The sequence below is a fragment of the Hydra viridissima genome, unplaced genomic scaffold (genome assembly GCF_058129835.1).
Source record: "Hydra viridissima isolate aposymbiotic clone 2 unplaced genomic scaffold, HvirCarnegie_v1 scaffold_7, whole genome shotgun sequence".
NCBI classification, from domain to species: Eukaryota; Metazoa; Cnidaria; class Hydrozoa; order Anthoathecata; family Hydridae; genus Hydra; species Hydra viridissima.
This window is the reverse complement of record NW_028324306.1, coordinates 17,008,045-17,020,342: the sequence shown is the minus strand read 5'-3', so window position 1 is coordinate 17,020,342 and position 12,298 is coordinate 17,008,045. Positions and strand designations below refer to the sequence as shown.

General features: G+C 29.3%; 1 pseudogene; it reads left to right on the top strand.

Moving 5' to 3' along the window:
* Positions 1-11,901, top strand: part of LOC149886398 (uncharacterized) — a 44,359-nt pseudogene extending 32,458 nt beyond the window's left edge.
* Positions 11,902-12,298: the final 397 nt, after the last annotated feature.

The following is a 12,298-nucleotide window of genomic DNA, read 5'->3' as shown; positions in this document are numbered from 1 at the left end:
CATTTTCTTTGTTTTTTTATACTCTTGATATGATCTTCATATTCTTAAATACATTTTTTTCATACTTTCTTATCATCTTTCATAATTTACGTCTTTCAAATATATTCTTCTTATCTTGCACTTTATAGTGTTTTAAGTCGAAATATTTTAATACTTTACTTAAAACACTGTTTAATGGAATAGTTTTATTCTTAAAAACAGGTTTTTCTAACAAAAAGTGTTTCCTTTGCAATGCATAAGTATCCAAAATTTTAATCAAAATTTTATTTAAATTTAAAAACAAATTTATTTAGAGTTAAAAGTTAGACAATTTTAAAATTTTTGTATTTATTTTGTAACTATAATCTAATTTTAGGTTCATTCTTTGACCATTTCAAAATATTTATTCCAAACGTAATTATTGTTGCTGGAACAACATTGGCATTGTTTAGCGCTGTCTTTGTTCTTCCGAATAGGTAAAAATATCTTTTACATATATATATATATATATATATATATATATTAGGGTGTGACAGTTGCCCCTAAAATATTAAATTTTTATTGTAGAGGGCTGTTCATAATTTTAGTATTGCATATTGGTCTAACTAGCATTTATGTGAAATTTCAAGAAGATTGTGCAATTTTTGTGGTAGCTCCGACCTTGCAAAGTTTTTGTTTTTTATCATTTTTATTCAATATATTGGGCAGGATCCGACTGGCAGTAAGGGGCCTGGAGGCAAGACATAGATAAGGCCCTTATGGTAACAAAAAATTAAGCACAAGATAATATAAACCCTTAATCACTTAAGGGTTTAATTTTGGTTATTTGGAGATAAGGGTAGAGGATATTTCTGATAATGTTATTCAGTAAAATGTGACAGTTTAATTGTAGAAATAACTACAATATTTATTGCATTTTTACAAAATTGAAGCATATAAACATTTATTATTATTACTTATGTCTTTTTGTGTGTTTTACTTGTTCATTTTTTTTATAGTTAGGCCCAGGACCTTCGTGTCTGGCAGGGGCCAGGGGGAATATACCCCAGACTCCCAACCCCTCGACCCTAGTTTGACCCTGATGTTTATTACCATTTGTTAATGACTTTGAACTGTAACTTGAACTCCTTTCAGAAAAATATATATTGATACTTTTCAGATAAATATTATTATATGTTATTACATATTACTGTTATTGTATTTTGTAGTATACAATAATGGATAAAAAAAGTACACAAAAAATATATAAAATTGTTACTTGGCACCAATCCTGGAGGTGATGACAAGAAAATTAAAGGTTCTAAATTGCCAACACAGAGACAAGTATTGTTATGCCTTTTATCAAACATGAAGGATTTGCACTGGGATCAAGCTTTATCTGCAACTATAGGAAATGTGCTCTTACACTATCAGAAAGCCAATATCCCAACTCTAGAAGGCAGAAACAATATTGGTAGAGTAATCAAAGATTACTATGAAAAGGAATTCATAAGTTTGATGAAATTGAAAGATTATAGAAGACGAGAGGATGAACCTAGAATAATAAAATTCAAATCAGAATTGAATTTGACAATGAAATTTTATAAGAACACAGTTCTAAAGGACATGGCTGCAAAGAAAATGGGGTTAACTAAAGTTGAACAAGACGCCATCGATATTGATATTGAATTTATGAAAAGCATGTTGAATGATAGAGTAGCTACATATTCTGGGTTGGATAAAGTAGTCACAGAAAAGACAATAAAGCGAATAGAAAGACAAAAACATCATCTGGAGCGAGAAGAACTAAACCCGTGTAAACGTACTTTTGAAATGATAAATCTTGAACCAGGCACTAGCTCTTGTGAGGATGAGAATATTGAAGAAGTTACCACCATAGCACAAAGTAGGAAACACAGAAGATTAGTTAAATGTGGCATAGATATCTTTGTTCCTCATGATATATTGAAAAACCCTGATCTTGTTTCATGCAGTATCCGTAACAACATCTCATCAGCCCAACTTAGTGCAATTGTGCATTCCCTTGTAGCGGCATGTGGGGGTGACCTTTACAAGCTATGTCTAAATGCAAGGACAGCCCATCGGTATAGAACCGCCATTGTACCTGAAATATGTTTGAAGATCAAAGAAAATTGGATGCCATCGCCTACAATGCTTGTGCATTGGGATGGAAAACTTATGGACACTCTTGATTCAAAAGGAACAGATGACCGATTGCCAATTCTTGTTTCTGGGGCTGTTGGGACAAAGCTCCTTGGCGTTCCTTCACTTCCAAAATCAACTAAAGAAACTGGTAAAGTTCTTGGAAACATCATATCAAAAGCAACTAAAAAACTTCTTAGAGAATGAAATTGTGAAGAAAATGTTATTGGCATGGTTTTTGATACAACTTCATCAAATACAGGTAAACTTAATTAATTAAATTTAGAATATATGAATAAAGATCTTACATCTACACTGTAGATGTATGCATTTTCAGGAAAGAGAACTGCTGCATGTGTATCTTTAGAGAAGGAATTAGATCGTGCCCTATTCTGGTTTCCTTGTTGAAGACATGTGGGTGAATTACTTTTGAGTCATTGCTGGGAAGGTTTGAAAGTTGAGACATCAGCTAGTCCAAATATTTTGATCTTTCAAAGGTGAGTCTAATTGAATATACCATTAATAATACCTTCAATCAATGAAGAGACACATATAATTGTAAAAAGCTACTTTTAAAAATTGGGATGAGTGAACTTACTCTTTATATTTTTAACTTACAAGCTAACATTTATTTACTATCTTTTTCACTTTTCTAGGTTCAAAAAACATTTCCCTCAACTATCATCAGATGAACAAGCGAAGTATCATTACCCTAATATGATGTTTATAAAAGAAGTACACCAGGAAGAGATGGCTAATTTTTTTCGTGAATCTTTAACACAATCTTTCACACGAGGTGACCACAAAGAGCTGGTTCAGCTTTGTTTGCTTATAATAACTAAGGGATCTGAACCAAAGAACTTCAAGATGCGCTATCCTGGTGCCCTTCACAAAGCAAGGTGGATGAGTAAGCTCCTTTATTCTCTAAAGATTGTGCTTGTGTCTGGACAGATCAAAGAACATTTTCAAAAAGCTGAAATTGTTACTAGCAACCAAATAGGAAAATTCGAACGATTTGTTGTGTTCACAGTTTCAGTATATGTGCAGTGGTGGCTTGTTTGTCCTGTACCAGCTAGTGCACCAGTTAATGACTTGATTTTAGTGGAAAAGCTGGTAAAATTTGCTGAGCATGACTTAACTCTAGTTGAAAGTGCTTGTATGGCATTCAGTCGGCACACTTGGTACTTAGCTGAGGAGTTGATTCCATTGGCTCTGTTCTCATCTATGGTAGCAGTAGAAACTAAAGAGGAAATGAGGATATCCATTCTTTTCTTTGAAAAGACTTCTGTCACAAAGAGAGTTGGACTTAACTTTGGGGGATATGGCAAGCCCTATCTTCCTCCTACAATAGAATGTGGTACTTCTTTAGTTGACCTAATTGGGCCGGATTCATTCAGATTTTTTAGCATTTTTGGTATGCCCTATAAATTCCTCTATGCTTCAGCACATGATTGGATTAATAGGGAAGACTATCAAAACATGAAGCTGATTGTCGACAAACTTCAGATGGTAAATGAGGCAGCAGAGCGTGGTGAAAAGGTGTGCCATGACTTTCTAGGTGTAACTAGGGATGAAAAGCACTTTCAAGATGTTCTACAAGTAGTAGAATCTGATAGACAACGGATTCCTAATCAGCGAAAGCGATTTCGTACACAAAATCAGAAATCATGGTTTCTAGTCCAGGAAAACGAGTAGTTTCATTTAGACAATTATACCTTATTACACCATGTAAAAAAAACTTTTTCATATCATCTTGTACTTTGCATAGCTGTATTTAATATAAGAAAGCCGTTTTTATTTTCTAAGCTCCACCATGGTATTAGAGTGTAGGAAAAATAGTGATTTTTAGGCTAAATTCTATATTTTAAATTTGACGGTGCTCATTCAATTGTGGATTAATCTTAAAAAAAACATTACATATCTTATTTTTATGACTAAATACAATACCAAAATTATGAACAGCCTCATACGACAAAGTTGGGGCAACTGTCACACCCTAATATATATATATATATATATATATGTATATATATATATAAATATATGTATATGTATATATATTTATATGCCTGATTGCTTATACTTAAATGTTCATCCAAAAAAAAAAATTGAAAAAAGTAGGAATTCAACAACAATATGATTGTTGGGATTTTTGTGTGTGTTTTACACTTTTCCTAATCCTTGACATAAGAAATGTCGAACTTTTTCAAGTTCTGACTCTTTCAAAAGTATAACATAGTTTAAGACAAAAAAGAGAAGCACTGTCTTTCAATTAGTAATTTTTAAAAGTCAAAACGTCCTTTTTTTAAAAAAGTGAACCTTTTTAAAGCACAATATTTGAAAATGTCCAACTTTTTCAAAAGTCAAAATAACATTTTTTTAAGAAAACTAAGTTTATTTGAAGTTTCATCTTTCAAATAGTCTGAGTTCATAAAATCTAGTACCTTGTCTTTGAAAAAAGTTTTGCTTTTTAATTGCTTAAAAAATTTTTTTAACTATTTTGTTATCTGCTGATTAGAAAAAAAAAGAAACGCTATGTTACAAATTGTAAATAAAAAGCATTGAGGTTTGGTTTTTGAGTACAAATAATAAACAAATAATATAACAAATTACGAACTTCTATTTTAAACAGATTGAAATATAAATATATGCATTTAAAATGGCAAACATTTCGTGAGACAAGGTTATTATCATTATCTATGATTTTTTTACTTAAAAAATATAAAAACAACAACTGAACAAGTTATTAAAAGAAAAGTTTTAACAGATTAGCAATTCTGTGCAATCTCTTGAAAGGATGAAACAAATTCACATGGACCAGAGTCAAGCTTTTTAAAAATGTGCTGCTTCTAAAAAGCGTAGCTTTTTTAAAAAGATGACATTTAGACCAAAAGTCAAAACTGTAAAAAAGTTCATCTTTTTCCAGAAACATGAAGGTCGAGTTTAGCTTTTTTGAGGTAAAACTTTTTAAAAATAAAAAGTTTTTAGAGCTTTTCCAGATCTGATACAACTAAAGTTGTTTGTTTCAGTAATTTCAATTATAGCCTAATGTTTATTGTATACTTTTTAATGTTTTAAAAAAATCTGTTTATTGGCTTGTTAAAGATTTTTAAATTTATTTCCATCTAGACCATCTATTTATTTTCTCATTCTTTAAAAGCTTAAGCTTCGATTTTAGAGAAATATGTTTAAGTTATTCAATGTCAGAAATATTTTGAATTTTGTAAACAAACTTTTTTTTGCAGGTTTTTGTTCCACTTTTTCATAAATAAATGTGCTCAAATATTTAGGTTGAGATCAACAATGCCATTACTTACAGTAGTGGTCAAAAATATTTTTTCTATCATTCTTTTAAGCTTTTTAAGAGAAAATGTCTAAACCATTCTTTGTTTTGTGAAATGCTTACCCAAGCAAATATATTTTTGATTGGTCCTAAGTTATTTTGTTTTAATAAATACCTGCATTCAATTTGCATTTTTTTAAAAAAAGGTGAACCTAAAAGTAATTTCACTCTTTATTTTTCAATTAGTTTTTTGAAGTTCTTTAATTTGCATAGAATTTTTTTCAGCGAATTTTGTTGAAAAATATAGCTTAAATAAATTTTCGAAAGAGTATTTATACTGAAATAAACGAAATTAAAGTAAAGTTTTCATCTAACAGGTATGCTATACATCCGAAAAGCAAATGAAAAGATCCCTTGAACGCTGTACCAACTGTTGAACACAGAAGTGGTAGTGCCATGGATGATGTTTTGCTTATAGTTATGTATGACTATTTGTTCAATTTGAGGGCATCATGGATGCCAAATTCTATGCTGATTTCATGAAAAGATATATGCTACTATTTGTGGAAGCAAAAATGGGTCAATAATAATGTTTCCAGCAAGATAAAGACCCTTAAAACACTTCAAAGGCAGAGAAAAATTGGATCACATCTAATAAAGTCTGTGATTTAAACTGGTCTAAATAAAATTCTTGATGTAAATCCCTTTTTTCCCCCAAGTGCAGCTTCACACCAAAAATAGAGAAGGTTTTTGACTAAATGCATCAAAAATTTGCCAATGTGATTGTCTCAATAGACTATGCCACCAAATACTGATTTGCATAGTTATAAACTTCATAAAATTTTACTGCTATCTCCTTTTCTCACTTTTTTTTACAAATATTATTGAAAATAAAAATATATTTGACCTGAAAATTTTTGTTTGATCCTAGAAAGCCTCGTGTATCAGTTAAGTTGATAAATTTTTTTGTTTGTTTACAGAGTATCTCATGATGTCAAATCAATAACTGTTGAAGAGAAGAAAGAAAGCTGTGCGGACACTATGGATATTGATGCTTATCTTAATTGTTCAGTGATAGTACACTGCTTAGAAATAATAATCAACCAAGCTCTGAATTATCAAGATTGATTGATCCCGAGCCATCGAAACTTGAAACATACTGGATATGGTTGAAGAAAAGCAGCTTTGGAAAACTTTTAAGGTACTAGTGCAATAGAATAGAAATTGTATACAAAAAAATAATTTTAAACTTAAAAAAAATCCATAGTTTTATAAGTTGCATAAAAAAATTGAGTTGTCAATTAAAATAGTTGAATTTTGTTTTTAATTTCTTATCAAGTATAGTTTTAAGAATCTGTTTGTGTTGGTGAATAAATTGTTTGTGAAACTTATTGAATTTTAGACAATAGATCAAATGATGCTTAAAATTGACTGCACTAAAAAAAGTTATACAATAACAAATTAGGCCATTGTTTTTGTATAATTGGAGCAAATTAAGCAATCAAATTTGTAAATAAAGTTGAAAATAGGTAATAAAAACATTTCTGTTCATGAAATAAAACAAACTATAATTTTTTTTGGGGCTGTTGCTAATGTGATTAGCAGAGGACAAAAACGCAAAGCGATTAGTGCATCTAATTAAAACATCTTAATGCAGAGAAAATTAGATTCCTTTTGACAGCTTAGCAAGCTTTTATAGTTAAAAAAGACTAGGACGTAAATGTCACACCCCAAACCTAATTTATTTTGAAACTCTTACAGGCCCACCTTCGACCATCTGCTACAAAATTGAGAATTTGAAAGGTTTTCATATTCCAGCAGGATAATGATTCAAAATATACAGCAATCAAAATGTAGCTATACTTTGATACAAATAGCCACAATGTTTTGAAATGACTGTATTAAAATTGAACATTTATGGTAAACTTTGAGTGATATAAAAACTTATTTTAAAACTCTTACAGGCCCACTTGCGACCATCTACTACAATATTGAGAATTTGAAAGGATTTCATATTCCAGAAGGATAATTATTCAAAATAAACAGCAATCAAAATGTAGCTATACTTTGATACAAATAACTACAATGTTTTGAAATGGATGTATTAAAGTTGAACATTTATGGTGAACTTTGAATAATATAAAAACTTAATAAACACAAAACTTTGTCAGCACAATGCTAAATAATCTAGATGAGTTCATCAAGGCCAAAGGAGTGCTCAACCAACTTTTCATAAAATTTGGCAATTTTCATGAAGTCTTGTTAGTGCAAATGTTTTGGTCATATAAAAAAGATATGATTTTTTTCAAGTGGATAAATTTTTTAATTTAAACATAAGACCGTTTTTTTTGTAAGTTGCTGCTTGAATTTTTTAGCATAATATTAGTTTGTTAATGAAATAACTATGTACAGGTCCTGAGTTACAGAATATATTCTATGTTCAGGTCTGAGATGCAAATATGTTACCCTTTTGACACCCACCCATTCTAAGACGTCTTTAAGACAAGTTTAACTCATCTTTAAGTTTTCTAGACGTCTTAAGTTGTCTTTAAGACGTCTTTTGTTGAGTGGACATTTTTTATGGATGTCAATCACCACAAGGAATCAATTAAAGTTCTATGCTTAAAGAAAAATTTTGGTTATACAATTGAAAAAAAAAAAAATTTTTTTACATCTTTTGACTGTTTCAAAATATTCATCTGAAGTGAAAGAAACAATTGATTATTTCTGTTTGCCATTTTCTTTTTCTTTTCTCCCTTTTTCTCTTTTTAAATTTAGAAATAGAGACTTTCTACTTTCTGCTTTGCTCTACGGCTTATATTCTGTTTTTACCATTGGTTTCAAAGAACTCTTCCCTGTAATTGCTGCTACTTCAGTTCAGTATGGTAAGTCTATCTAGTCGCTATACATGTTTCCATATACATTTTGATCATTTACTCTTCGGATAAGTTTTATCCTTTGTTTGAATTTGACTTTGATTGTTTTTCTTTATTACAGGGGGTCCTGGAATGTCAACATCTGAACTTGGTTTACTCTATCTACTTGTTTCAATTGTAATGTTTATTGCTCAAATTGTTTTAGTCAATAAGGTAAGATCTTCTTGATACCTAAAGTTTGAAAAATGGAATGTTCGCTGAATGTTGTGAAGTTGGTAAAGATTTTCCAAAAAATTGCTGTACTTTTTCACTATTAGTAACTTTTTTATTTACTGTTAAGTTAAAGGAATCTAATTACACCAATATATAAACAAATATGTATACCAATATATACAAGATATACATGCTAAATAAAAGAAAAAGTAAAAAATTCTGAAAGCTTCTGTAAAAAAGTTTTCTTCTGGGGTATAAAATATATGTAAAAAATTTTAAAAAATTACCATTTTTTATGAAAAATAAATCTTTTAATAAAAATATGTCATTTAACTCACTAATTACAACTTTAATGAAAATTGAATTAAATTTCAGCAAGTGATTAATTTTTGCTGTTTTATGGAAAAACCATATATATTAAAAAAACCAGCAACTACTTACAATTATTACGTCACTTAGTGATTATTTTTTGATCTTTTATGATATGAAAATCTTGTAAGTGTTTATAATAGTGTCTGAAGCATTCAAATAAGAAACAAATTTCATTATGTAGAATATAAAATCCTTTTTTCTCTCAATAACATATAAAACCTTGCTTTCTCCAAAACTTATTCTGAGCTTTACCGTTAAATTGGCAATATAATTTATATATAAAGAACTGCTTTTGTTTTTTTCTTAGCAGTTAAATACTAGAAGTTGCTGATTTGTATTTTCATTTAACAGAAACTTAGATAAAATTGAAGCTGAACATGCATGAATCTTTGGTAGTTACGTTTTGACGTTTTAAACATGCTACATTCTGAAACGTCTAATTCGGTTTTTTCTACGACTATCGCATTGTTTAATCTTTTTTTTAAAACTAAACAGTTAAAAGTAAAACTATTGTCTGAATTTTAATAATTTTAATGTAAAAAGTAAAACTATGGTTTGAATTTTAATGACGATTCTGGATTGAAAATTATGAACTTGAACTTTGATTGAAGCTTTTATTCCCAAAGTTTATGTTGTGTTTTCACTAAAACAAATATTCAAAAATTTATTGATGAACTTGTTTGTTTTATTGTTAAAAATATTACTTATCAACTTATCATTATTAATATCTTTAACGTTGCTATAAATGTAATCTGTACTTTTTCATGTGATTATAGGTGATTTTCATGTTATTATAGGTGATTGATCAATTTTGTTCAAAAAAGGTAAACTATTTGTAAACTTTGAAGATTGTTAATGTAACCCAGTTCCGCCTCTTGCTAAGATGTCTGACCCTTTTTTATGTCTCCAGATATTTTTGGCGTCGTCTCTGCTATTTGGTGCATTAATGTCATCGATCCCTTTAATTGGTCTCATAAAAAAAAGTAAGTAATTTGTTCTGCTCCTATTGCTCAATAGGGAAAACTGGGGCTAGTTGGCTACAGGGGCAAGTACAATTGATTTAATTTCAGAGATTTCCACCAGAGAGCATCAATTCATCTGCCACTCCTACTTTAGATCAGTTCGTGTTTTTACATAATAATTATGTTATGTGTGTTTATTTTTACTATGATATTTTGAACATAATACAAATATTAAGATAAATTAAAGATATAAAATAAATCTTTAGTTTTATATAAAATATATGAACTAAAATATTTTTGATATAGTAAGATATTTTTGACATAATACAAATGTTAAGGTGAGTTTGGAAAAGGCCTGTTGAATTAGGATTATTCTTTTATCTAAAACTTATTAACATCTTTAATAAGATTATAATAAAAAAGGTTTGTACTTAAATTTGACCCTGAAGGATGATACCGTTAATGATGATACTCTTGATGATTATACTTTTAAATGGTGTACACTTTTGCCTTTTCTGGTGTTTAATTCTTTTTAGAGATCGTCCGCTTGTAAATGCGGTAGAGATACAAAGCCTTAACAAATTTCTACCAAATACTTCAATACTTTTGTTTTAGGTTTTTAAAAATTTTAAATATTTACAAGGTTCAAAAACTAAAACTACTGCCGACTAGCACTGTCTCTCTTATTCGCTTTTTCATTAACAATAAGCGAATATTTAACTGCTTCATTAACAATTGGCGAATATTTAGGGGTTATTTTGACTTAACTAAATTAAGATTAAAAAAAAGTAAAATAACTTCAATTTTCTTGTAAAATTTTCATGTCTCATATAACTCACCATTAGTTAAAAGAGGTTGGCTTTAAATGTCAAGTTGCAATTGATGCTCTTAGGGATTATTGTCTAAATACCTTCGATTTAATAAAAGTAATATTTTTAAAGGGCGTTTAAATATATATACTGAGATGTAGTTGAATGACAAGAAGTTTTTATTTTACAAAAAAAATTTTTTCTGTTTATATCATTTAGAACAGTTCTTTGGTTTGTTTTGTGGTTTAACCAAGTTATTGTGCAAATAGCTATAAATTTGTTGCTATAAATGTATTTATAAATAACTCTGTTGAATCAGAATTGGTGGGCTTAGCTAATGGCATTGGGTTGTCTTTAACTTTTGGAAGTTAAAGAAGTAGTTTTTATATTTACGAGAGTAATTTTGAATATTCGACATAAGTTGTGGTGTATTAAAAACTTGGCCTAAAAGCCTAAAAATAGCTTTTCATATTTTTAAATTTGTTTCATCCAAAACCTTAAAATTAAAATTGTTTTCATAATTTAAAGTGTTATTTAGGGTTATTAAAAGGATTAATGTTTATGATTGTGTGTTTTTGGGGAGGGACAAGGCGAAAATATTACGCCTTACTCATTTTCACTGAGTACAACAATAACTTGAAAGTCCCATTATCAGCTTTTCGATTGACTTGATCAATTTGTTAAAAAAACAAATAATTTATAAAAGAAACTAAAAAATCTTTCATTGTTATACTCTTCTTGCACCCATTCAACAATCCGTAGCAAAACTTGCAGTTGTATCTTGTCTTTCTTTTACAATTCTTTTCCTTAATACCAAAAAGATTTCTCGTTAGAGTTCGCGTTATCTAAATGATAAATAATAGTAACTTAAAGATATATTTCTTTTATAGTTCATAACGTTAACTTTTCGAATTACCCTATCTACTGTTTATTTATAATCACTGGGCCAAACGTAATATTTAAAAAAAAAACCTCTTTTTATTTGTACGAAATTGTTGACAAAGCTTTTATTTTATTTAAAAACTGTAACTTTCAATTTAGATCCGTTGGGGCTGTAGGTTTTGGCAGCGCTTTCACCTGGTCTTTGGGAGACAAGAACAGGTCGTTTCCGTTCAACCAATACTTTGCGTTTATTTTAGCTGCGGTTGTTACTGTAATCGTGTCGTTGATCACCCTTCGTGTTCCAGAAAGCTTAAACAGAAAGAAAGTTGACAAAAGCCAACAGTAACAGTTTAAACAAATATCTTTAAGTTAATTCAATGAAAGTTTCCTTGTTGGTGTAAGACATGTGAAGAAGAATTAACTTAATTGAAATTATTAGTTTTGCTTATAGATTATAGCATGATAGACTTTCATCTGATTTATGTTAGAATAATAACAATAATAGTGACAACAATATAGACACACACACACACACACACACACACACACACACACACACACACACACACACATGCACACACATAAATAAATTGAAAATAAATCCATTTTTAAGAAAAAGAAAATTGCTTACTTTTTTCCTTATTGAGAAAAAATGTTGAGAAAAACAAGCTAAATTGATTAAAAAGAAAATGAAAGCCAGTTGTTTTAGAAACGAAATATAGAAAAAAAAAATCTAATAGCTGATTAAGTCTCAGATGTTTCATGGTCAGAAGCAGATGC